At 36.0% G+C, this 24,763-nt stretch overlaps 1 pseudogene; it reads left to right on the forward strand.

The window, feature by feature from the left end:
• The first annotated feature begins 835 nt into the window (after positions 1-835).
• Positions 836-24,763, forward strand: part of LOC136030653 (cationic trypsin-3-like) — a 65,213-nt pseudogene continuing 41,285 nt past the window's right edge.

A 24,763-nucleotide genomic window follows, 5' to 3' on the forward strand; every position in this document is an offset into this window, starting at 1 on the left:
TTCTCTCTGTGCCCGGGAAGCTCTTTGTTATGACCCTCCTGGACCGCTATACCACTTTCCTCAGAAGCGAACGAAGAATCGAACAGGCTGGCTTCATGCCAGGAAGGTCCACCGTGGAGCAAATATTCACAATGCGGCAGCTGATACTAAAGACTCGAGAATTTCAACAAAAAGCATATGTTGCCAATTTAAAAAAAAAACATATTTATTGATTTCAAGGCTGCTTTCGATTCTGTCGACCGGCAATCACTCTGGCTCATACTGAAAACAACGGGACTACCAGTGAAGTACTGCAATCTTTTCGAGCGGCTCCACGAAGGGACTGAGAGCTGCGTGCAAGTCAATGGCAGACGCAGTTTATCTTTTGAAATCAATACTTGAGTCCGTCAGGGCTGTGCTGCTGCTCCAGAGCTATTTAATTGTGTCATAGAATATATTATGACTTGGACCATAAACCGCCTCCAGTTTGGGTTACATTTCAGCGATAGAGTAATTTTAGACGCTGAATATGTCGATGATCTTGCTCTTGTCTCTGATTCACCGTCGAAGCTCACAGAAGCCCTACAGATCCTTGCTGATGAAGCCTTAAAGATAGGGCTGTCGATTAATTGGCAGAAGACAAAAGTGATGTTTGTTGAACCCCTTAACTCAGCGCGTCCCCCGCCAGTCCTGACGTTCGGTGACAAACCAGCTGAGATTGTTGAGGAATTTACATACCTTGGCTCCATCCTCTCAATCCTCAAAGATCTAATGCACCGAATTGCTAAAAGTCTCAGCAGTAGTGAGAAGCCTAAGTGCCCATTGGAGGAAACCTTCTATCAGCCTTAGGACCAAGATGTGCATATACAATGCTTCGGTGGGATCCGTGCTTCTTTACGGAGCCAAAATCTGGCCAGCCCCTCAGTCTGTGCTTAGCAACGTAAATATAGCCCAAACAAAACATCTTCGCCGCATTGAAGGATTACGCTGGCACGATTTTGTTAGCAACAAGAACCTCCTGGCGTTAACTCTCAAACGCCCTTCTCAGTCCAACTCGCCCAACGAACACTACGCTGGTATGGACATCTCCTTCGCAAGCCTCCCAACACTCCCGCACAAACAATTTTAGACTTTGATCCCGTGCTGTACGACGGGAAATGCCCAAGAGGTCGGCCCCCAACCAGATGGAAGGACACGACAGTTGCCTTCTTAGCCATGGCAAATATTCAGGAGGACGGCCACATCCTTGCATGGGACCGGTCTAAATGGAAGCATCATGTAGCATCACTCTCGACAGCAGAAAAATTTTGGCAGGAGCATAAAGTCAAGTAAGTCAAGCATCTAACGAAAATTTTGAGATAGCCATCTTATTCAAAATAGTTCAAAGATCATTTAACAAAGATTTTGGGGTTGAAACAAAATCCTAGAGCCTGGGGGCAAGGGTTGTAAGTTATGCTCCAGAGGCATTTAAATTTTTATAAGAAGGATAATTGTATAAACTATATAGGAGTCTCATTTGATATTTCAAATCGAAATATCCCGACTTTTGTACCTGTTTTTTTTTTCACTGTAAATAAATACATTTATCCCCATTTGGAAATTATTTGTACTACACAATTAGTATAAAGTGTAGAAGGAACAGTATACAACTTTAAATTTAAAACTGAGAGACAAGAGTATTTCCAAGGGTTAAAAAGTAAAGTTCCATAAATATTCAGGATGATCTTATTTTATCTCGCTCTTTATTTTTTGGTACCGTGGTTTTCGCTGCAATCTCGGGGATCACAATATTTTTTTGCTAATTTGAACTTGCAGAAATTCAAACTACATAAATGTGCTCTTTGGTTATTAGGCGATATAAATGGGAAAATAGCAATAACGCTACCTAGCAGAATTAGAATAAGTCAGGAAATGGTCAAGGCGAACCTGAAGTGCAGAGAAGTATTTGAACGAAGTCCTAAAACACTCTGAAAGCTAGCCTAATTGTAGAAAATCAAAAGTAGGCTACTGAAATTGCATTGTTTCTCCTTATCCCTCTTCCTTGATGGATACATACAGCCCACTATATATTATGTGTTATGTTTTGCAATGGAAAACAGTAAGTTTTAATAATTTAAAACAGGAAAATTGCAGTGCAGCAAAGAAAAGAGTATCTTAAAATGTTTTTCTGGTTTACCTTATTAAAATCAGAAGCTCAGCTATAAATTTTATGCTTATGTAAAGCTCCAGCTACGGGGCTTCTTTATATCCTGGGATGTAGTTGGATTAGGTGAATAAAACTTTTAGGAATCAAGCCCTTATATATTTTAAAAGGTATTGCCAACTGGGCTACTAAACTAAATAAAACCAGTAGGCTATCCAATTGAGTAAAATTAGCCTATGTACAACAAAACCCTTGTATCTTGTTACTTAAAAAGAGTTGTAAAAATCAATGAATAGGCTAGCTACAAAACTAAGTATCAATACTTATAATGTATCAATATGGTCACTATTAAAATAATTGATAAAATTCTAGTTAATTGACTTCTTGCTATCTTGGAAAGGGTTTAGGTTAGGAAAATGAAACTTTATGGGATGGGTCTACAGGCTAAAGTATGCCCCAGGAAGGTATTTTAAAGTACCCACCTCCACTCCTTCTCCCTCTAGAGGGCCCTGAAATTTGCCTACATGACAGGTCTATACCTATTGAAATTTTGACAAAACAACATTTTACCTTAATTTTCAGTTAATAGTTGCTTTTTCTCTGCCTTTAGTTCTGTAAATGCAATTCCTGTTATTTGAGTAGAATTTTGAGCCATATTTATGTTTTTTTTCTTTCAAAATTTAGGAAATGTATTTGCATATCTTTAAAACTTTATAAAATGGAATTGAGCAAAGTTATGAAGCTGAAAATAATTTTGTTGTACTTCACTTAAGCAGAAGATCTATTTTGCAAGGTTTCATTTTTATAACACTCATATTTTTAAAGGTCATCAAAGGTCAGGGCCCTCTAGAGGGAGAAGGAGTAGAGGCAGTTGCTTCAAAATATGTTCCTAGGACATACTTTAGTCTGTGTATTCATCCCTGAAAGTTTCATTTTCCTAACCTAAACTCTTTCTGAGATAGCAAGAAGTCAATTAACTAGAATTTTACCAAATAATTTAAGTTTAAATAGTTGAAATTGTTAGTTTATTAGCTTACCTAGAAGAACCTCATTTTAGAAGTATCAGTTATCCTATTTTGATGTATATATCCTTTCAGTGTTTCACTTTTACTCACATATTAACAGAAAGCTGATTCTATAAACTTAACTTTTATGTTTGATATTTAATGCTTACAATATTAATTTTGTTTATTTTTGCCATTTTTAAGTTGGATTTAAGAATATTTGGCTTGACTCCAGCCTTTATGTTTTTCCCTAACTCTGACTTCTATGAGTCTTGGATTGTTTCTGTTGCTTCAACTTTGACTCCATTCAGCAAAAATTTACCAAAACTCTAATTCCACCACTCAAATTCAAAAGACTTGGAAAATACCTCCTAAAACTCTTTTCAAATATGCCAATTATTATCCTTGCAAACTTGTATTTCAAGCCCTCAAAGTAAAAGGGCAGTAAGAATAAAATCTGGTTATTTGAACTATTTAATTATAAAGTTAAAAAAGTTTATTAATTCTAAAAAGCTAGGGAAATCAATAAAAAACATTGTGTAACTTACCTAGGGGCATAAGTTGAGGGGGGACAATTGCTCCCCCTAGATTTAGAAAGTATATTTTTTGGTATTTTCATTGAACAAATGTCTTCTTTTGGTACTGTTGTGGAAAAAAACAACAAATAATGCCTCACTAATATTTTGAAAAATACATTTTGCACCACCTAACATATTTGAGTTGGTGCCCCAAAATCTATCACCTTTTGAAGCAGTTAGCAGCAGCAACCATATGAAATTAGTGTTTTCATTGCAAAGATTTTTTTATTATGTCTAATAATGTTTAAGTCATATAATAAGTGCTATTAGATTGTGTTGTGAACTATCAGATTTAGAAATTATTTAATAGCAGTCTTTTTAAAAAGGTATTTGTATCACACAAATTTTCATATTAAGTTGGCTAATGTTTAAACAACCTCTTACTTAACAAGTAACTCTTTCAACTTGTAAATTTTAATTTACTTACCAGAAACAAGAAGTCATCCAAAAGGAAAGAGGCATCTAAGCATTGGCTTGGTGGCCTCTATTGCTCCAAATAATTCTTTTTACAATTAATCTGGTTTATTTCAGAACATGGTGTGTTAAAAGAATTACTTGTGCTGGAACACATGTCGTCATAGAAAGAATTTTCTGATAAGGATGTACTGAAGAATGAGCTGTTGTAAAGAATATTTGAAATACAATAATCATACCCTTTTTACTTCTTGGTATCCTTCTCTGTTGAAGAATACTTATTTATCATGTTATTATTATTACTATACCTACCTCAGCATCCCTTTAAAGGAAGAAGATACAACTATTGACTGGATTAATTTGTTTTTGTCCTAATTTCTGTCTGTCATTACAGAGTGTCCAACATGAATATTCTAAAATCAGAATATTAGAAATTAAATATCCAAACAGTTTTTGGTATTGCTGATCTTAGTATTTGTGTTTTTTTTTAAATATCCAATATGTTTGCTAATATTAGAGTGACAAGTAACAGTAACACTATGACTTTCAGGGGTACATATACCCTCTTTATTGGTATCTTACATGTTTCAAATACCAATACTCAGAGAATGTTATGCAGTATTAACATAATACAAATATACTGAAGGTCACACTGATAATTTATTGTAGCAAAAATGTGTTGGTTGAGAGGAGTTGGGGGGGGGGGTCAAAAGCTGTCATGACTAAGGTTCATACCTGACATTTTGATGCTTATGAAAAAATTTACCAAAGCTTTTTGTTAAAATATTCTCAAAAAGAGGTTCAGCACTACAATGAGGAACAGGAGAATCAAATTGTGATTGAATGTATGCTACCTTTCTAATTCTCTCTTTGTGAACAGCTTAGCCAACAGTTTTTTGCAATCATACCTGAATTGCAACAAATATCAGACAAAACCTTTTGGAATGACAGCAGCAATGTGTAGTTAAGTTTGTTTATTCTATTCTAATTGCCTTCTGACTGCTGATTTGCTAATGACAACTAACAACTACTTATAGTGACCACAAACGGACTACTAATCTGACTAACTATTTTACTAGTTTTAATTTTACTAATATTATTGCTGGGTTCTTTCTCCTTGATTTTAATTTTAAAGCTGATGAAATTTACCAAAGCTCTTGTGTGACTGGCCATTGTTTTAATTTGGGTTTGCAAAAACATGCAAGGGTAGGTTTTTCCATTTGATTAGTGAAGTGAGGATGAGTAAAATCATTTACACATCCAAGAATACAAACTGGCAAAGTTTCTTGGGTATGTGCAGAAAGTTTGCTTTGAGAAAAAGTTCAATCTGATTTTTAAAACAATATTGTAAGGCATGGTGATTTGCAGAAGAATTTTGGGAAACTGAGTTTTCTTTAGGAGAAAATCTAAAAATTTTGGAGATTCCCTAAAATTTTCAGGATAGCAAAAGCATTGCTGAAAGCCAACATTGACCAGACTTTTAAAACTCAGTCTTCTCTGCACCTCATGCCTCAGAGCCAGCAACTGACCAATACCCTTGGTGTGGCTTGTATGCTTGCAGCTGAGCTGAACTATAAGAGCCAAAGAGCTGGCTGCAGCTTGGGACCCCACTTTGCTGACTACTGCACTAGATAGTTGTACCAAACAGTATTCTGATTGGAGCTTATTGAATATTTACTAAAAAAAAACTGCAGTAAGCCATGAGTGTGTTTTTACCGAATATGAAGGTGCAATTATTTTATGAAATCTTTTGCTAAATAATAAAAACAAAATGCATACACAAACCATTATTTTGAATTATATTCTTAGACTTAAAATAAAGATTTTACCAATCTACTTTTACCAATCTAGATTTACCAATTTGCATATATTTTGACAAGGGATTCTAGCAATTCAAAAACCTTAAAAAAGAAAACCGAAATTTAGATGAATTATATCATTCACCCTCCCCCCACCCCACAAGAGTGAATGTATTGTTTTTATATCTACAATGCATACAACAGTACAAATGGAAAGTATTTAAGACATGGAAAAAGAGTTGACTATTTTTAAAAGTTCAGTTCAGAATAGCTAAAATTATTATATAAAGTGCAAAAATATTTATGGTATCTGAGCAATAACACACAAATGTGTCAACAACACTGCAATACTGATATATATAAAAACGATAGGAGTCACATAAATACATAAAGGCTCTTAATGAATTTTCTCAAACTTCTGACATATCTTAATCGTTTTTTTAGGCCAGAATATTGCAGGATGCCAATTTTCCCAAAAAAATGTGTAGCTGTTTTTGAGAAAACATACACGCACAATTATTGCTCACTTATAAAGATAGTTTTATAAAAAAATGATGTTTCTTTTTTAAAGGGTATTATTTGCCATCCCACTTTTTCCTGAACTTCCGAAATCCTCCCATCATATCGTGGTCATTTCTGACAGTAGTCAATCAATTTTTCGATTGACTGCTTGGGTGTCTGCGCCAATCTGACTGAGGAGCAGCTAGAAGCAATGGCTTGATAATGCAGTCATTGGGTTTTCTCAGGACATGGCCAAGCCAACGCAGTCTTTTCTGTTTGACGATTATGGCTCTGGGCTGGATGTCACAGCAGCAGTGCTGCACATCAGAATTTGAGATTCTGTCAGAGCATTGAATCCTCAGAATTTTTTGTAAACAGCAGTGGTCAAAGACTCCCAAATGATGGAGATGAAGCGCCTTCAGTGGTCAGGTCTTAACTGCATAGAATAGAACAGACCTAACTGCTGTTTTATGGACACACATTTCGTCTTCAAACTGATCTTCCATTGTTTCCATAAATGGTGGCGAAGTTGAGAGAATGTGGCTTGGGTTTTGCTGATTCTGTTCTCTACTTCAAGGTCACAGCCTCCACGACAGTTTATTAGCCAAGATAAGAGAAGTTTTTCCAGACGAATCAAGAAAACAACCAAACTGGACTGATTTCCCTGGGTGAACCAGTAAATTTTAAGCCAGTGAAAAAAACGAAAAGTGAAATTCTACCTACTTGGCTCTTCTATCGGAAATTCTAAGCCAATTAAAGAGGAAAAGAAATTTTGAGTCAGAACATTTTTTTCAAAAATGGTTTCTCTGTGATATGGTCATTGCTTGTCAGCTTATGTGCAAATTTTAGCTCAGTTTTGACAACATAGGTGTGTTGAAACTCAGTTATTGAATTTTTCTTTAAAACACACTGTTAACATAAAAAAGTCACAGATCATTTATAAATAAATTACTTTAGATTGAGCATTTTCTTGAAGTTCAGGTATTGATCTTGAAATAGTAATTAAAAAAAAAAAAAAAAAAAAAAAAAAAAAAACTTAACTTGTATCAGAAGTGTAACTTTAAACGAAAAAATTATTGTCAACAAATAAATAAAGCCTAAAACTGATAACACTATGAATCTTAAAGTGACAGAACAGAATTACTGCCAGTGAAGAATCAAACCCAAAATGATTGAGGATAAAGGAATGATGTTGAGCTCACAGCAAACATTAAAAACTGAACCTACAATAGACAGAAAGTAATACTTACACTATTACTACTAAAAACTCACTGCAGCGTCAAGCTGCTTGAGGCCAGTGTATTTGCTTACGCTCCTCATCCACCCTATCTATCCAAAAATTACTCTTTAACCCTCTCCCCCTTGAAGTTATAATTTCCCTAAAATCCCTCCTTATTACCTCTTCTCACCTCATTCTGGGACGACCTGCTTTTCGTTTGGCCTCAGATAGATGTCGACAATTACGATTTTTGGTATTCTAATGAGTAGTAAATTCAAACTGAACGTAAATTATCACAAATAAAAACTATGGATGTTCCCTGAAAATAAGAACTTCCTGTAATTAAATACCTAGATATATTTTGAAGAGTTTTTTTTTTAATATTTATTTTCATCAGTGTTTTCTTTCTTTGAATTTATAGAATTTAAGAGAGAGAGAACGGTTATAAATGGTACAATTGTTCCACTGTTTTAATTAAATTATACCCATTTTTCTCTCTTAAATTCTGTAAACAGAAAAGCAGTGTCGTCTAAGAAATTATTTACTTAAAATTCCGTTCAAATTAAATGTGCAACCAATCAATCACATAAAACTATCAAAAATATCTGTTGGTAGTATTTGAAGTGATCTGTTTAGTTATAAGTAAAGCACTATTCAGATTTCTTTTAGTAGAGTTTTTAGAATATGCATAAAGTGCATATTCAAAGGTTTCAGTTATCCAAAATCACACTTTAATGTCATTTAAATTAAGTGTAACTTTTAAATCTTAACGAAAAGATTTCTTGAGTAAATTTTGTGTTTTCTCGTATCCTAGATCTGTCTTCAGGGGTCTACACCCCCCCCCCCTCCGTTGGCTGAGGTGCAGCTATCATTGACTTTAGTTTAACTCTTGTGCAAAAATACATCATTAAAATTTATTGTTAATATCCTGAGCAAAAAAAAGACCGGAGAATTTCCAGCCCACAAATCACTTAAACAAAAAGAAATGTTATCAAATTCTGTTTCACCTATCAAATTAAAGAAATCTTCCAAATTTTAGGTAGCTGCCTCATTCCAGAAAATCCCGGATCTGCCACTGCTGCTCTTATATTTTACAGATATTCAGTTTGACACCTCTTGTTTCTGACAGACTCAAATCAATTTTTACTAAATATTTTTTTGCGTTTGTATTTTTCTCCCAAATAATCGAAAAAAGAACAACTAAGAATAAATGGTTTTGACTCTATTTAGCAATGATTAACTTTTCCCAGTCTTATAGCAGGTGGAATCTTTTGCTCCTAATTCTCCGTAAGTCCTCATATATGTTAAGTATTTCTTGTTATAATGACCTGCCCTGGGGAAAAACGTCTGACTTGCTACTCCACCCTTTCCTATTTTTGTTAGTTCTATTTTAGTGCATGAATTTTTCTAAACCTTTTTATTTGCTTTTAGCTTTTTACATCTAATTGAATAAAATTATTTTGTTCTTAAAATTCATGTTAGTTTTGGTCCACTTTATGGATGCGCTTTTTTCTTAGGCATTGGAAATGGCAAAGTTTTAGATTCTGAGACTCTTTGAGAGGTGCTAGACAAGATCTGCTTGTGGGGGCCCGTTGGACCAATCTTGGAAGGGTACTCCCGCTTCCCAACTGTGTACAGCCGTAGTTATAATTACTGGGGCAAACAAGTCTGAGCTTTAGGGGGTATGGGGATCAGAAGATTTTTCTTACTGGTGGGGGAGGAGGGTAAGATAATTCGAAGAGTGTGTTTTAAGCCACCATTTGTTTCTTTTCGTAGGGAGGTCTTCTATAACAATCTTCTGGGAGATAGAGAATCTCTCTACCCCTTATGATGATAATTAATATGTATATTGCATGTATAGAGTGCTTCTGTGCTCTGTTTCAAGTAATAAACTCTTTTCCCATAGGATTGTCAATAGGATTTTGCACATCCCATAATGTTACAATCGTCAGACTTTTAGACAACCCCCACAACAGCAATGACGAGTTGAAACATATCAGAAAGGATTCCATTAACGCATCTTTTATTAAAGTGCCTGGAGACTGGGATGTACCTGGTGGCTGGACAATTTTTCCTCTTATTGAAAGGTAATACTTATTTTTTTGCCATACAAAGAATTAATGATAATCATCAGGCGCTCATAACTTACCAGGGGGCACTGGGACGGGGCCTATCAAAACAGGATTGTATCCCCATGTGAAGAATTCGGAAGAAACGCCCAATTTTATATAGTAATAACTAAGTTAACACTTTATACTTTGTGAAATTTTGCATTTCTTTGGAATCCTTCACTTGGGGGTACAACCCTTTTTTTTAAGGGGCCTGGTTTCGGGTTTTGCTTTTGTTGAATAAACCTTGAATTTAAACTTAAATCTCTAGTTAAATAGTAATTATTTCAAAAAGTGTTAAATGAATCGTTAGTTATTACTTTCTTTTCGTTATGTTCGTTATAGACGTAATTGCTGTAATAGGATACTTATTTCTTAACGAATAATATTACTTATTAATAATATATGCAGTATTATATGCAGTAGCATAAATGTGTATGTTAATACTCGTAATTTAAGCCATGGTAAAAGTTGATAGTTGTTAATTATTTTATTAAATATAATTAAGAATAGTACCAATTAAAAATTAATTATCAGAAAACAACTAAATATCAATAAACTGTTGAAAAAGGGGATGGAAGTATAAAGTGGAAACCTGTAGAAAAACTGGCCATGGATTTACAGAATTTTTACACCAATTTTGTACTATTTACCCTTTTTCTAGTAAATTCTTAGGAGGTTGTTAGTATTTGCTGAAGTCATGGATGTGCCAAACCTTAGACAATTGAGGCACTGACCAATTTTATGTTTGTTTTTGATAGTTAACAACAAAAATAACTAATTAAATGTGGATTAACCAAAAAATGTTGATTAACCAATTAAATTGTTAAGTAATTTACTATATCTATTACTAGTCATAAACAAAATGTAACAAGAATCTATAATGGTTGATAATAATTAGTAATAATCATACAACAAAACAAGAGCTAAGAGCTCATTTGGCACTTGTGACGAGGCAAGAAGAGCTAAGAGCAAAGAGATCATATGGTATGAGCTCTAACAAAATTCTATGAATCAATAGATTGATTTAAAAGGAAAATAAGAGGCTTAATACCGGTCAAAATTTACAATAAGAGCTCTGAGTCACGATGTCCTTCTAAATATCAAAATTCATTAAGATCCGATCACCCACTCGTAAGTTATCAATACCTAATTTTTTCTAATTTTCCTCTCCCTTTAGCCCCCCAGATGGTCGAATCTGGGAAAACGACTTTATCAAGTCAATTTGTGCAGCTCCCTGACACGCCTACCAATTTTCATCGTCCTAGCACGTTCAGAAGCACCAAACTCGCCAAATGACTCCCCCCCAACTCTCCCAAAGAGAGCGAATCCAGTACGGTTCCGTCAATCAGGTATCAAGGACATTTGCTTATTCTATCCACCAAGCTTCATCCCGATTCCTCCACTCCAAGTGTTTTCCAAGATTTCACCCTCCAACTCCCCCCAATGTCAAAAGATCTGGTCGGAATTTGAAATGAGAGCTCTGAGACATGAATTCCTTCTAAATATCAAATTTCATTAAGATCCGATAGACTATTCGTAAGATAAAAATACCCCAATTTTCACGTTTTCCAGGAATTCTGGTTTCCCCCTCCACCCCCCCCCCCTCCCAATGTCACAGGATCTGGCCGGAATTTAAAATTAGAGCTTTAAAGCACAAGACCCTTCTAAAAATCAAATTTTATTAAGCTCCGGTCATCCTTTCGTAAGTTACAAATACCTCAATTTTCAAAAATACCCCCCCCCCACTCTTAGACAGGTTTTTATTCTTCCCATCCAGTTTCATCCTGATGTCACCGCGTTAAGTATTTTCTAAGATTTCCGGTCCCCAACTGCTCCCTCCCCCAAATTACGCTGGATCCGGTTGAGATTTTAAATAAGATATCTGAGTTACAAGGTCCTTCTAAATATGAAGTTTCATGAAGATCCGATCACTCCTTCGTAAGTTAAAAATACATAATTTTTTCTATTTTTTCAGAATTAACCCCCCCCCCCCAATAGAGCGGATCCGTTCCAATTATGTAAATCACGTATCTAAGACTTCTGCTTATTTTTCCCATCAAGTTTCATCCCGATCCTCCAATCTAAGCATTTTCCTTGATTTTAGGTTCCCCCACCCCGAACTCCCCCCAATGTCTCCAGATCCAGTCGGGATTTAAAATAAGAGCTTTGAGACACAATATCCTTCTAAAAATCAAATTTCATTGAGATCCGATCACCCGTTCGTAAGTTAAAAATACCTCATTTTTTCTAATTTTTTAGAATGAACCCCCCCCCCCCCCAACTACCCCAAAGAGAGCGGATCCGTTCTGGTTATGTCAATTATGTATCTAGGACTTGTGTTTGTTTTTCCCAGCAAGTTTCATCCCGATCCCTCCACTCGTAAGTGTTTTCGAAGTTTTAGGCTTTCCTCTCCCAACTCCCCCCAATCTCACCAGATCCGGTCGGGATTTAAAATAAGAGCTCTGAGACACGATATCAATCTAAATATCAAATTTCATTTAGATCCGATCACCCGTTCGTAAGTTAAAATACCTCGTTTTTCTAATTTTTCAGAATTAACCCCCCCCCCAAACTACCCCAAAGAGAGCGGATCTGTTCCGGTTATGTCAATCATGTATCTAGAAGTTGTGCTGATTTTCCCCACTAAGTTCTATCCCGATCCTTCCACTCTAAGTGTTTTCCAAGTTTTAGGTTACCCCTCCCAACTCCCCCCTCCCCAATGTCACCAGATCCGGTCGGGATTTAAAATAAGAGCTCTGAGACACGATATCCTTCTAAATATTAAATTTCATTGAGATCCGATCACCCGTTCGTAAGTTAAAAATACCTCATTTTTTTAATTTTTCAGAATTAACCCCCCCCCCCCGACTGCCCCAAAGAGAGCGGATCCGTTCTGGCTATGTCAGTCATGTATCTAGGACTTGTGCTTATTTTTCCCACAAGTTTCATCCTGACCCCTCCACTCTAAGTCTTTTCCAAGATTTTAGGTTTCCTCCTCCCTTATCCCCCTCCATGTCACCAGATCCGGTCGGGATTTAAAATAACAGCTCTGAGACACGATATCCTTCTAAACATCAAATTTCATTAAGATCTGATCAACCGTTCGTAAGTTAAAAATACTTCAATTTTTCTATTCTCTCCGAATTAACGGGCCCCCCACTTTACCCCCCCCCCCCCCAAATGGCCAAATCGGGAAAACGACTATTTCTAATTTAATCTGGTCCGGTCCCTGATACGCCTGCCAAATTTCATCGTCCTAGCTTACCTGGAAGTGCCTAAAGTAGCAAAATCGGGACCGACAGACCGACAGAATTTGCTATTGCTACATGTCACTTGGTTAATACCAAGTGCCATAAAAAGAAACACAGATTCAAAAAACACAAATCATCAAAATTATAAAAAATGCAGCAGAAAAGTAAGACAATGAAAAAAGATATAAAAAGCATGATTTTATGGTGTCCTGATTAGGCTCTTGTAAGGCCCTAAGGGAAAAAAATGACAGCTTATCTCGTAACTTCTCAAACAACATCATGACGTTAGTAACTCCATTACTTGGCATTACGTTTATTATTACGATAAAATCAAGGTAAGTCAGGTAAAAATATTCATAGTTTATTCTATAACAGCGAGTTAACTACATGCTTTTATAAAGTAATTATAATAAATCATAGCAAAAAATTATCGTCTTGAACTTAAATTTGATACCGCCTCGTTATAAATTGAGATTAGCTACTGATCTGATTATTGTTATCAATTCTATAACTATAAGCGATTTCCCTCAGTGATCCAATGTCCATTATCTTGGACACTGGAGCTCTGCAGAAAACTGTTCAGTCAATAAACATAGGATGCTATAGACCAAATAACGCTGTTTTTTAAGAATTCTTGTGTGTCTTTTCTTTGTGGGCAGAATAAAACTATGCAAATTTACTCTGCAAAATAGCAGAATAAACCTGGGGAAGGTAAACAGGAAGGGTGTACTAAATCACAGGATTGCTGACCCCCACCCCTTCATTGCACTTTCTGGCTGAAGGGCCTTGAAACGGAGATTACACCAGTAGGGAGGTATGGAAAGAGTTCCAATGCGGCCAGTAGCAGAATCCAACAGAATCCGAAAAGCTGTCAAATCTGTCAACAAATTTCACTAACCATGAAAACTGCCTAGTAGCATTGCTAATATGTTACCCCACTTTTTCCACGGTGGCCAGTAGGGACTGTAAATTCCAATGCCGTAATCTTTACATTTATAACCACAATCTAGAACAGTAGTGACGACTTTTTTGAGCTAAGCCTACTAATATATATATAAAAAAAAAAACAAAAAAAAACAACGACATCTGATGACGTGTCTTGTACTGTGGTAGGTCAAATGTTTTGGAAGGGGTGAAGGTGGTGGAGAGTGGGTTGATTCGATGAATTCTGTATTTTTAACAGATTTGTAGCATAGAACCTTAATTTTTCTTTCTCGACAGATAGTCGACGTTTTTCATCAAAATAAGTTTCTGCCTTACCGTCCTAGCCAAGTGGTTAGCACGATAGACTTAAAATCCTTAGGACAGGGGTTCGAGTCCTGGTTTCGCTGGCTATTTGGTTTGGAACTGGGGTCAATGGTGGGACCACGTAAATTTGAGCCAGCTCTAAATGGGTACCTGGAGAAATTTGGAGGAAAACACGGGAGCCGTCGGATGATTTGCCCTCAACCACGCATTGCGCTTCGGGCGAAGGCATAAAATCAGGAGATCGGCACAAGCGCTATGTATAGTTATTCCCCACGTTTAATGGGCTGACCATGACTGAACTAGGAATTGGGTTTTCTAGTGTTTGAAAATATAATTTGTTTTTACATGTAAGACGAAATAAGACACTCGTTGATGGAGGTCTGTTCGTGCATGTTATTGTGAGGTATCTTAAATAAGACTGGATCTTTTGAGGCGTTTTGACTCTCAAACGGCGAGCGTGTGATGCACTAAAAGGACTCCTGGCCTGGAAAATTTCTTTGTCAAAAGTAGTGTAAAATATGTTACGGCGACCTACGGTAAAGCACGGCCACCTACGGTAAAATGCGCCCACTTTTAGGTTGAAAAGTGCTACTTGTGTCGAACTCTATTTTACGTTTAGACATATTGGAAAGCATATCTCCCTGCTTGTTAAACTGGTGCTTATCCTAGTTATCTCTTTTAATTATTTTTTTATTTTTATGTAAATGGATTGTAGTTGAGCTTTTCAGTGTTTTTTTCTTTTTACCTTAATTACTTTAATTCACACTTCAGAAAGAAATAAGGGTCCAGTGGATATGTTTAACTCAGTTGTTGATACTGGCAATCGATTTCATAGTCTAAATAAATAAAAGAAAAATATATATATATATCCCACTATTTAGAGCCCAGCTATATGCAACTCCGCTAGAAGTTAGCCGGATAGATATAGTTCAACCTCAAGCGATAACGGTGATCACATTTTGGTACTATCCAGGACCTATTCTTTTGTAGTTTAGAACTGCCAAACTTATTATTCGGTTACAGTTTATTGACATGAGTGATGGGCCGTCCTGTTCGTATTGTGAGAGTTTCGTGTGTTCGTATCGTGGGGATACTTTTTTCTCACCTCAACTGTTCTAATCATTATCACCAATTGTATAAAAATGCCCGCCTGATTCTGCTGTCAATTGAACCGTTCTGAAGCTTCTCCGAGTGACCTCATGTTTGATTGGTAAGCTCTGGGAAATATAATTCTTTCTTTGGCAAACACACTTGTATTTTAGTAGCATCTCACTGCACCTGCATTAAGTCAGAGCTGGTAGCTTTAGGGCACGTAATCATTTTCTGCGTGGTTTCCCATCAAGGACAGATTGACATTTTGCGGTCCATATCCATACTTATTCAATCGGCCGTAGCTAACTTTGTAAAAGGACCCAGCAAGCATCTTCCAAATTCCAGAGCTGGTAATTGAGCTCGATAGTTTTAAGAACATTCCTTGTAGCACACTAGTGATTGTTCTTTTGAGAAGTCTAATCCTTGAGTTTGATTTGGAGACTGCGAGTAAGGAATATTCATGGACGTTTCGCAGGTGATTTGCATGACTCCCAGGTCTTTACCGCAGGTGGAAGTTACAAGTGGTATGATAGACGAAGTCTGGTTATCCTTCATGCGATATTGGTGTTGCGGGTTATTATGGGCAACACTGTATGGTGAGGTACTTGAATATATTTAAAAAGAGAGAAGCCTCGGATCTGCCTATGTGGTCCAACATCGGGTTACATGGATAATTTGTTGGAAATACCAAGTAGTTTTCAATGATCAGCGTAGAGGGTTAAATGGCTGATGACCTCAGGTATCTAAGTGTCTATTGCTTGTCAGAGAAAATATTCTTTTGTGTAGGGTGTTGTAGCAGCAGCTCGTTAACTATCCTCTCAAGGACTTTCGTAACAGCAGATATGAATCTGTAATGTAATCATGATCTGTGATCTTCTGCTTTAGGCGTGTCCCCTTTTTTAAAGATTGGTATGATATGGGCTATTTTCAGTTGAGAGGAGACTCTTTTGCATCCATGTAAACAGTTTATCTCATGAAGATAATTAATAGTACTACTAGTAATAACTCACTGCGGCCCCAAAACGCCTGAAGTCAACACAGCTGAAAGCGCTCTTTCTCCATCCTAATCTTTTCTAAGCTCCCCTCTTTATCCCCTCCCAAAAAGTTCCAATTTCCTTTAAATCCTTACGACGTATTCCTACTCTATTCGGGGATGAATTGCTTTTCGGTTGGCTCAAGATGTAAATAAAAACATATGTAGGGGAAAGGGACTGCTATAAATCGTGCGAAGGCATTAGGACTTGCATCTTTAGTGGGAAAACGTACATGCCTCTAAAAACAAGCCCATTTGGATTTCAGATATCCCATTATTATAGTGCGAATGAGCCGCATCTCTTTCGATTAGCTTTGCAATTTTTATCACAAAGAGTGGCATCTATAAATATCCACATGTGTAGCTCAATGGCTACGTGCGTCTTCACGCATTTACACATCATCTGCAAACATCTCTACGTGCGATTCACACAAATTGTGCAATCATTTTCGTTGATAAATTTAGGATATTCAAGGTTTTCGAAGGGGGCCAATTCTACTGACCTAACCCGTGGGTTTGGTGTTTTACTTTAACTTTAAGTTATATTTCTGTTTTATTGATTACCGTTGTTAAATGCTGACTGGGTTTTGATTGTCAGTGAGAAGACAAAGCTAAATCTTGCTCTATTGCTTGACGTTGTCAGCTCGTATAACAAAGATAAGGTGAGTCATGCCATGTATATTGTGTTTATTGTGTCTCTTTTGTTGAAAGTCGGTTAAGAGTGCCCATGCGCAGTATACCCATGGCCAGATCTTGATTCATGTAGAAGGTAGCAACCTTGGGTTAGTTAAAAAGTCATCAGGAAAGGTCTAAGTTTTTTCTTGGGGGAGGGGAGGTCCTTCCGACCAGACTTAGAAGGTATTCGCAGTCCTTCTATCCCTTTTGTGTGTGGTCGACTGCACGCTTTGTACGTGTTTATTTTTGTTGGATAGCAATCCACAACGCTTGCTGGGGTTAGGAAAGAAGTTATGTAAAAACGCCGAACTTTTTAGGTTTTCTTGAGAAGGTCTCTCTGACTAGCCGTGTCCCCTCTATCCCTTTTGTGTGCATATTTGTCTATTTTATGTGTTGTATATGTTTATTTTGTCGGGTATATTCATCTGCAGTTCCCAATCCACATTGAAGGTCCACAATATCTTATGGACTTAGCTAAGAGTTATCCCCACGAAGCGCAAATTTGTTTAAAAATTTCTTAGTCTTTCTACCAGCTTTAAGGAAAACATCCTCCTCCTCCTATTCCTCTTATGGGTACATCTTGCTTGCAGTTGCATACAATTTTTGCGCATAGTTCCAGTGTTGTTTTTTTTCTTTTTCTTGATTAATTCGTTAGCTAAAATATACCCCTCGATTGGCTTTTTAACGTACTTTGCGAACATACTAATTAAAACATACTAAAACTATACTAATTAAATGTGATATCTTGTTCTTTGTATCTTATTTAATGGAATTAAAATAAAAACTTGCCATTTGATTCAGAGTCCAATACTAAGTTGATGTCTTGTAATTCTTTCTGATTTCTCTGGTTTTTCTATTAGGCTATCAAACATAAAATGGGGTACATCAATCACATGCGCAAGGAGTTTAGCCTGCACAATGCCCCTAGATTGCAAATTTTTATCCGATTATTGTTATATTCTTATATATTTTTAATGTAATACGCCATTTTTTCGAAAAGTAGCTTTTCTTTAGCCAGTTTCAACAAATTTACCATAAAATTCATCATGGTTCACCATAAACCAGATTTTTTGTTTCATAATTTTTAACAATTATAATTTGATTGTTTTTAAGCCTTAGCTGAGTATTGATTCTTATCTAAATTTCTTTTCTAATTCTAGCTGTGTTGGCGTCAGCCGGCTTGATTTTGTAGTGAGTTGTTTGTAGTAGTAATAGTAGAGATTTAGCTAGTCCTAATTTAAGCCAGTCAGAATCTTTCATATAAATTTTCAGCCAATCAGAAAGCATTATGAAAATATGATTGGCCCAAATTAGTGGCATCTAATGGACGGTATCAATAAAATGTGATTGCGAATTCATCAGAGACATTCATAATGAAATTTAGTTGAATTCTGGAGCTATGCATAGCTAGCACCGAAGCTCAGTTTATTTGAACTTTTTTGGAATCCAACTATGGCCAGTCAATCAGAGAGCTGTATTATCAATCCTTAGCTGCATAGGAAAAAGTATCAAATGAAATTGTATTTTTCATCCCAGCTAGCAAAAACTAGTCACATCTTGTAGTGGCGCAGTAGGTCTGATCTCAGCTTGGTAGTTCGGGACCTAGAGATCAAACGTAGCTCTAACAGAAATTCAAATATTTTTATTGCCTATTTTAAGTGAAAATCATGACGTAAAACTATGGAATTTTATTTTACTCCTACAACTAGCAAATTCTGGATACTGATTTAAAACTCATAGTTCAGTTCAAACTAAATAGGAAGTGACCTGTGACCAGAATTTTTGAAATATTCTATGTACCATTACCAAGTTTGATTTTTCAAAAGAGATCTCTTTTCAGCCTGAATTCGTTGGCCTTGTTAAGACTTGGAACTGACTATAATTCCCCTTGTAACCCCCTCCTGTTATAAAAAAACCTAATCTTCTTCGTCAAAAAAGTCTGATCTCTCTATTTAGGGTCCGACTTTTAAGCACCTGTTTATGTTGTCAGTTTTTCATTAATTTTTAACTAAGTTGTCATTACAGGATTCGTTTAATAAAAACAGCTTGTATAATTTTGGCATAGGCTGACAATTAAATTGTGCTATTTTTTACAATAGCAGGTCAATAAACTACGAACAATTAAATGCACTGGCAAAAAAAAAAAGGAAAAAAGAGTTCATAAAACGGTTGATGCAGCATGTCTTTGTGAGATAAAGCAGTATCCAGTTCATGAGATAAACCTATTTAATTCTTTATTTACCGCTATTAGCATCAAGGTACGTGTCAGATAAGGAATTTAAAATTCAAGTATAGGGGCAAAACTATCGAGGAAGTAACCAGAGCATATGAAGTATTTTATGCAGTATTGTCGGGTCAAATTTTAATTGAGGTCTCTTTACAGCCCGAATTCATTGGTCACGTCATAATAGACTCGGAACCGACTATAATTCATCACTATAGTGACTCGCAACTATCATATCCTCTTAAGAATAGTGGCTTCCTTTTATCTAAGTTGGTTGTATCAAGGTACGTATTATCAAATTATCCACCTTTATTTATCCTTAGTCGACCTTCGAATCGACAGCTCGGATCAAACCTAATTGAAGCTTCAGCTGCCAAGTCTAAATGCAACCATACCTTAGCTTACTTCCTCCGGAGCCATTGGTGGCACATAGGGGGCCGACAGCCTCCCCACTCGCCTTGAAGCAGTGGCGTCTCCCCATTCAAATGTTAATGAGGCCTCAGCCATCCTCAGGTGGCGATCAAAAGAACACTTCAAGGTGTTGTTTGAACAACCTCGTCTTCTTCTGCCACCTGTTTCCCTGTTTTCGCAGGCTGTTTGAGAAAGGCGGCCTTCATTACGGGGTACATGACCTAAATATGTCCAAATCTTCTTCTTTAAAACGACACCAATGAGAGGCGGGCCCGTTTTACTGCCGATTTCAGAGTAACTGACTCTCTGTTTACAGGTTATATTTAAAATTCTTTATAAATTCACATATTTTCGAACGCAAGAATTTGTTTTCTGTTTTCAAATGGCAATGTTCAAGACGTGTTGTCTTCCCCTTCCTGTAACTGTGATTTCTAGTATATATAATTTTTTTTTCCTGTTTTACATAGAAAGTGTATTATTTCTGAGACTATCCCCATCTATACGTGCATCATAGGTGGTGGCTTTGCTATGTACAAAGCTTAACATAGCGCATTGATTTTAAGCCTATATGCCTGTTGAAGCTTGTCAGCAAAATTTGTGGTAAGGCCTTCATAAGTCAATTTAAGATGATGTCTTATAAAAATGTCTAGATCTGAATGTAAACTTTCACATTTCCGTAACATCATCGAAAGACCACATCTCAGCCCACATATGCACCAAAGTTTGGTTATTAAGCGGAGGGGGCAGATGCTTTCTTTAGTAGACGGGATAAAAACAGGATAAAAATTATTTTGTGCTAGTATTTTCCGATTTAAGGACAGAAGGTGTCTGGGAGCCCTCCCTTTATCCCCCTTCCCTCTATGTATAGTATGTCTTAATCTTTTATCAGAAGTAACATAAAGCACTTTTTGTTTAATTACAACTTAAATCTTAACATCTTTAATTATATTCCAACTTGGCAGTTAAAAGTTCAAAGCTTTACTTCGATGCCAAAGTCTATTTCGCAACAATTTTACCATAGTTGGAGAAAAATCGCCCCCTTTTGAATATCTATTAGTATTTTGAATCAACTCTTTCAATCACCAAAGGCAGGTTATTGTTTTTGTCTCTAGGTACGGATGAAAAGATCGTATCACCGCCAGATTGTCAAATGGTTGAATTTATTTGTACTTATTAAAGCCCCCCCCCCCCCCGTAAGAGTAATTCAAAATCATGCTTCACTAGGACATCAAATACAGCTTTTTTGTTGAAGGAACCAAAAACTTCCTCTTTCCTTCCTGTTCAAGGAACTTCCTCTTTCCTGCGTTGATTAAAAATTAGCATTGATTGGATTTTTAGTGTTAATTAGCGTTAATGATAACATACTGGTAATAGTTATTAATAATGTTATAGTGCTAATTCTGTCAATAAATGTCAATTAGTGTTAATAAATGTAAATCTTAATTGATTTATTCTCACATACTAGAGCAAGGAAAAACAATATTTTCTAAAAAGTACCGTGGTTGCTTGTTGGGTGTATCCCTCTCTCCCTCTTTTGGAGGAGATTGCAAATGATGCTCCAGACAAAATATCAAATATTTGGAACCTGAAAAGAAAAAGAAAGGGTTCTTGGATAAAATGCTATTTTGATTCTTCTTGACTTAACACGTAGTAGCTTCGAACGAGGTAAGTTTCTGGTTTTGTTGGCAATGTTACCGTAGAAATCTTTCTATGTTGTACATTTATACCGGGAAAAAAAAATCGGTTTTTACCTGCCAGAGGAAAAACAACAAACGATAGGAAATTTCTCCATCTTTAAATATGGTATTGATGACCCTCAGAAAAATTGTTTAGTTTGGGTTAATTAAGTGAACTTTTTATTAAGCAAATCTCTCCATCTCAAAATATGGTATAGATGACCCTCGGGACATTTGTAAAATTGGGGTTAATTAAGTGAGCTTTTCCAGATTTTGAGCCTTATCCTCCCCAATAAGAACATCCTTGTGATATAATAGCTGAAAAATGTCGTTAAAGGCTTTTTTTTCGGCTCCATTCTCTTTTGTTTGTTTGTTTACTGTCTTTCATCCACTTCAACGTTGCACAAACGCTTCTTCTAAAAAGTTGATGAGGAAAAAGCTGCATGTTAAAAATGGCTTTGATTGATGTGAAAGCATATCTAGTACCACCAATGATGCCATATGAAACATTTTCAAATTAAAAAGTTTTAAATTTGTGCATAATATTATATATATATATTTATATATATATATATATACATATATATATATATATATATATATATATATATATATATATATATATATATATATATATATATATATATATATATATATATATATATATATATATATCTATATATATAAAAATAAGTTGTCTGTCTGTGGATGTGTGGATGGATGTGTCAGGTGACGTCACCTGAAAAAACTGGATCAGGTGACGTCAAAACTGAAAAAACTAAAAAAAGGCAAAAACTACAAAAAAACCTACAAACTAATAAAAAAAATAAAAAAGCTAAAAAACTAAAAAAACTAAAAAAACTAAAAAAAGGTAAAAAACTAAAAAAAATAAAAAATAAAAAAAAACTATGACGACACTCAAAGAGAAAGCGACCAGGACAAAAGGAATGTTCGATTAGCAATCAACAAAGCACCGGGACACAGGGAGTATAAATGACGACCAGGACATAAGTAAAAAAAAAAATTAACAAAACTAAAAAGAAGGTAAAAACTACAAAAAAACTAAAAAGAAAAAAAAACTAAAAACTAATAAAAAAACTAAAAAATCTAAATAAACTAAAAAAGAAAAAAAAAGGAAAAAAATAAAGGAGAAGAACAAAACTAAAAAACGAATGTATATACAGACCGGTACACCGGGATACAAATGACGACCGGGACACAGGGAATATAAATGACGACCGGGACACAACTACAACGGGGACACCGGGGGAAACAGGGGGATGTAAATGACGACCGGGACACCGGGACAGGGAATGGTCGATTAGCAATAACCATCAACAAAGCTCAAGGGCAATCATTAGAATCATGAGGTATAGATCTGAATACAGATTGTTTTCCCATGGACCATTATATGTTGCATGTTCAAGAGTCGGTAAACCTGACAATCTATTTATATGCAAAGACAATGGGACAGCAAAGAATGTTGTATATTCGCAAGTTTTACGTAGTTAAAACCATATATATATATATATCTATCTATATTCACAGGTGGGACATAGGGACACAACTACAATGGCGCGTAACTATTATGGCGCGTAACGACTTACGCGCGCGGGGGGGCTTGGGGGGGGCGCGAAGCGCCCCCACCAACTAGGTGTTGGGGTGGCGCGAAGCGCCACCCCAACAGCTAGTATATATATATATATATATACATGTATTTATATATACATATATTTATATATAAGATTATTTTTTAAGTGTAATTTTTATATTTTGTTTACGTTTTTGGCGTAACTTAAAGTTTAAAGAAATGATTACAGTTTTTAACACATTGAAGCTTCTAAAGCCAGCATTTGATATAGCACCTACCTCAGCGTTCCCACTGAGGGGGGGGGGGCTTCCCTTCTCCCTTAATAGACCAAAAGTATGCAATAAGGTCAATATTTAGTATTATCCGAAAAAGATGTAATGCTTTGCTGGAAAAAGACGTTTTTCCAACTCTCGTCACTTCATCTGCTGAAGTTTTGCAACATTGTTAAAGGGAATATCTGACTTGCTTTTTTAGTTTGATTTGTGTTTGTTATAAATGAATAACATGTTATGTATGGTTTCCATTTTGAATTTTGAATTTAATCCCTAGTGTCCTCTGAAGAGTGATGTATGCCTTCTGAAACATATATTATGTTATTTCTCCCTATTGCGAATCCATTTTGAAATTGGCTTCTATATTTAGTTTCGGATATTTTGACTAATCATGCTCTAAATAATGACTGACTAAACTTTAAAGAAGAATTAGTAATATAAAGAATGATAATATACAAAAAAGAAGTCGATTTTTGAGAGAAGAGCAGTATTACTATGAACAATGATGTTTTAATTCCGCCAAAAAGTTAGAAGCAAACTAAACAATGTGGCTAAAGTTAAACATTGACCAATGCAAGAGAAGGGTCAAATTGTATTTACCCCTTATTTTATTTGCTGGAGGGCAAGGCAGTCGTCCTGGCTGTACGAAAAACATAGTTCAATCCCGCTTTCTAGGGCTTTAATGCGAGAAAATTTGAAATGGCTAGGACACGTTCTGTGGATGAAAGATGTGAGATTGCCAAAGATAGTCCTTGTCGGCTAACCGTCTAGGTTCAAAGGACTAGCAGTTTGTCCCCGAATAAGGTGGGAGAATGTCGAAAGGAAAGATTTAAGGGAAATGGGAGCTTCTTGAAATGTTGTAAAGAGAAAAGCTTTAAATAAATTGGGATGGAGGAGGGGCATGCGTAGCTGTGTTGGTCTCAGGCAGCCTGGTGCTACATTGAGTTGTTAGTAGTAGTAGTAAGACAGGTAAAGTGTACTTAAATGCTGATATGTAGGCTGGATATAATCAATGCTAGTAAAGTCTACTTATATACTGATATCTGGATATAATCAATGCATGTTTGTCTCTTCAAGGCTAGCTACAGCTATTTCATCTGTAATACCTCGCAGCTCTTTTTCAATTGATGTGGTTTATGAGTTTGCAGCTTACTTAAAGAAGCAGCTGGGTGTTAAAACATGCAGCAAAGTTAAAACATGACAGACGTTTTTGTCTTTCTGCCTTACTTCAGTCCTAACGCATAGTAAATTCAAACGAGTAAGTTTTTTGCTTTATTAACAGTGTTGCCGTTTTTTCTTTCACCAGATAATTGTAGGACACTTTCTGCGTTGTATAAACATCACTGAAAAAATCGGTCTTTGCTTACCGGAAAAAAAACCCTACGAAACAGGAGAATATCTCCATTTCTAAAGATGGTCTAGAGTACTCTAAAAAAAATATTGACATTGGTGTCAATTAAATAAGCTCTCAAGGTTTCGAGCCTTATCCTCCCCAACAAGAAAACTCCCCTAATATAAAGGCTGATAAAAAAAATTCTAGTC

This window comes from Artemia franciscana, chromosome 8 (assembly GCF_032884065.1).
Source record: "Artemia franciscana chromosome 8, ASM3288406v1, whole genome shotgun sequence".
NCBI lineage: Eukaryota > Metazoa > Arthropoda > Branchiopoda > Anostraca > Artemiidae > Artemia > Artemia franciscana.